General features: G+C 40.3%; 1 non-coding gene across 1 annotated transcript; it reads left to right on the top strand.

Moving 5' to 3' along the window:
- Nucleotides 1-1,466: 1,466 nt before the first annotated feature.
- Nucleotides 1,467-1,574, top strand: LOC111814312. The gene has a single exon (XR_002819334.1). It is a non-coding gene; the product is annotated as a U6 spliceosomal RNA (small nuclear RNA).
- Nucleotides 1,575-3,626: the final 2,052 nt, after the last annotated feature.

Genomic DNA, 3,626 nt, shown 5'->3' with positions numbered 1-3,626 from the left:
TTATTTATTTATTTATTTATTGTATTTAGGGAAGGATCTACAGGGTGTTCAGGGTCTCACTACTAAATCAGATTCGTAGTGATCTGCCTGTTTACAGTCTCCCAAGAACTGGGATTATAGGCATGTGCCACCATGCCCAGTCTCATGGCAGACTAATTAATCTTGTGAAAGAATATTGAAGGCAGCCTAAGGTGATGGAATGGCTCCTGTTGGGGGATTTTAGCCAGATTTATATTGAGAATCAAGAGCAAAGATCCCAGAAGAATGATCCAAAATGTGAGAAAAACAAACAAATAAACAAAGCCAAAGAAAACAAAACCCATTGTAATTTTTGGCCAGGAAAAGAAATTTCAGTAAAGCGGTGTACTGCAAAGATAGAAGAGATAAGATCTTGATTGCTAAAAAGGAACAGAATAGAGAAGATGGCCTAAAGGAATTACAAAAAACAGCAGAACTCTGCCCCTTGAAGCCTTAAAATTGCAAAATTTTGAAAGACTTAGCTTAAGAAGAGGGCCATAGAGCATTATATTCCATAATGGAAGCAACCGAAGGGAGATGTTCCTCAAGATTTGGTTGATAGGCATTAGGCCTCTACATCCCAGAGAGAAGGATTCCTTGCTACTGCCCCAACTGGCAGCAGACCCCGGCGTCATTCACGTAGCACTGGTTTTAGACAGATGCAGCATGCAAGGGTTGTGGGGTCAGAGGGGCTTCCACTCCCAGATGGAGACCTGGGAGACCAGGCAGTGTTCCCCTGAAAGAGCAGAGCGTGAAACTCTGAGTGTAAAGCTGAAGGTGCAGTGGAGATGCCAGAAATTTGGAGAAGCCAGGAACATATATTGTTTGAGAAAAACTGCAAGGAGTGAGCAGAGCCATCCCAAGAGAGAAACTGTGGGAGCTACCACTACAGGCAATTTGGAATTTTGCTGAAGCTTAGCTTAGATGCTGCCCAGGGAACTACAGGACTTACTGTTTGCCCTGTGGATTTTTGGTCTTGTGTTGGTTGCATTCCATTGTATCCTTCTTTTTGTACCTTTTGGAATGGAAATGTCTATCTTGTGCCATGGAATGTTGGAAGTGTTTAACTTTCTTCTCATTGGTACAGGACTTTTGGCTAAGAGTTTGTCTTACATTTGAGAGAGGAAGGCTGCTGATACAGCCCAGGGGCATTTTGCTTATGTTGGTGGTCTAAATGCCTGCCTGGCAAGTGGAAGATCCTGAGTTTGATTCCCAGTAGAAAAAAAAATCTCAGAGAGGAGACTTTGGGCTTGGACTTTTCATCAGTGCTGGAACTGTTAGGACTTTGACAACACTTTGAGATGGACTAAGTGCTTTTTTCCTAAAGGGATGTGCATGAGTCTATGTTGTGGGGGGATCAGAGTGTTATGGTTTATATTAGATGTTCCCCTAGTCTAACGTGGCCACAGATGAGGGATTTTTCAGAGGTGGCCAAATCTACAGCATGTGTGCTTGCTTTGGCAGCACATGTACTAAAAATGGAACAATACAGAGAAGATTAGCATGGCCCTGTGTGCAAAGATGACATGTAAATTTGTGAAGCGTTCCATATTTTTAAGTTTGCAGACCAAAAATTAGAGAAAAAGAAGGGCTGCAGGGACAGCCAACATTTTGGCCCTAGTCATTCAAGTTCAGTGAAGACTCAGGACACAGGAAAACCTGTACTGTAACATCCTGTAACTCAGTGGTGTCCCAAATTTTCTGATTAAGGAGATTATGGGACCACAGAGGAAAGTGATTGATGATGTAGAGTGTGCCTAAGGTGAGTCACATGGAGAGAAAACATTCTCTCAGACTTTCACAGAGAGCAAATTGGTCAAACAATGGCTGTGACTCATCCACCTGGCTGACACTGACAAAGGATCTGCAAACTTCAGTGCAGGGTAACAGGATAAATCCTGAGGGGACTTGACTGACCCTGTCAGATACAGGAGATACATTTCTTGTTATATATCTTGCTTTATCTTCGTCATAGCCATCCAGCAGAAAAGTACAAAAACGAGGTATAAAAAGTAAAGGCATAGTAATATGCTGAGCTGTAAAAGGCTCAAGTCAACAACTTCTGACATTGCCAGTCATGCAGATAACCCACCACTATTATGGACTACTGGACTAGATTGGATTATTTTGCTGAATTCATACTCCTACAATATTTAAATGGTAATGGAATACCCATCTCTGACAAAACTAAACAAAAAAAGGGGATATAATGAAGTACCATTTTGTACCTGCATATACAGAATAGTTAGGATAGATATACAGCTCCTTTCTCTTAATTCAATGAGAAGAAAGATTTGTACTAATAGTGTTTGGACAGGATGTCATGTCTGCATTTTGTACTATGAATAACTGCTATGAAGATAATAATATGCAATGTATTAATTAGCGAAACTGTGCTAGTAATTGGTTTTGAAACTGTCTCATTGCTATTTGTTTCTCAATAAAATTAATAAAAGTGATCAGAAAAAAAATGTAGAGCATGTGATTCTGGGGTTAAGGATGTGTGATTATTAGATCAGCCACTGATTGGTCTAGCACTATCCCCTGAGCCCAGTAGCCTACATAGAATATAAAAATGGCAGAAAGAAGCTTCTCAAGTCACCTAGACTTCCTTCTTTGCTTGCTTGCCTTTGCCATCTTCTACCTGCCATGAAGTGTTTCTCTCTGTGATGACTCTTGTGGCTCTACTGTGGAGCCAGCGAGCTATGACTGAAACCCCCACACACTTTGAGCCAAAGAAACCTTTCCTCCTTTAACTTTTTTTTTTAATTATTTATTTATTTTTATTTATTACATTTATTTATTGTGTGTGTGTGTGTGTGGCCAGCTCAGCCCACCAGGGGGCGGGGCTGGCTGGCATGTGGTGCTGGGGGATCGAACCGCGGTCCCTGTGCTTTGCCAAGCTTGTTTCAAGTAGGTGCTTTAGACCACTGAGCCATCTCTCCAGCCCCTCCTCCTTTAACTTTGAATGTTGGATATTTTGCCTCAGCAATGAGAAAAGGTAAAAGGTAATTAAAATATTTTGTTTGCAGTCAAATTCTACATTATAAAATATTTCTGAGGCAGGGAGACCTAAGCAAGTACCAAAAGTTGGACAGTATGAATAGTTATTATTATTATCATCATCTAATTAAAAATAGTGTAGGCTTATTGAAAAGGGAAATTGAAATGATATAGAAGTGCGAAGGGCTAAGAAAAATGTAGTTTTTCATGACCAAGTAGGCTTTATCCAGGGACATAAGGATGGTTCAACATGCATAAAGTAATAAATGCAATTCATCATATAAACAGAAGCAAGGGCAAAAATCATATGGTTATCTCAATATATGCAGAAAAAACTTTCGACAGAATCCAACATCCATTTATGATAAAAACACTGAAGAAAATAGGTGTGGAAGATCTTTATTTCTACATAATAAAACCCACTTATGGGCCAGAGAGATGGCTCAGTAGAATAAGTGCTTGCCTGGCAAGCGCAAGGGTCTGAATTCAAATCCCTGGTCCCCCCCCCAAAAAAAAAAACCCACTTATGACCAACATACTGCTAACATCATACATATTGCAAGGGAAAAAGCTGAAAATCTTCCCTATAAAAGGAGGACTGTGAC

The sequence above is a fragment of the Octodon degus genome, unplaced genomic scaffold (genome assembly GCF_000260255.1).
Source record: "Octodon degus isolate 3935 unplaced genomic scaffold, OctDeg1.0 scaffold00288, whole genome shotgun sequence".
Taxonomy (NCBI): domain Eukaryota; kingdom Metazoa; phylum Chordata; class Mammalia; order Rodentia; family Octodontidae; genus Octodon; species Octodon degus.
The sequence above is the reverse complement of the archived record's forward strand: the minus strand, read 5'-3'. Positions and strand labels throughout refer to the sequence as shown.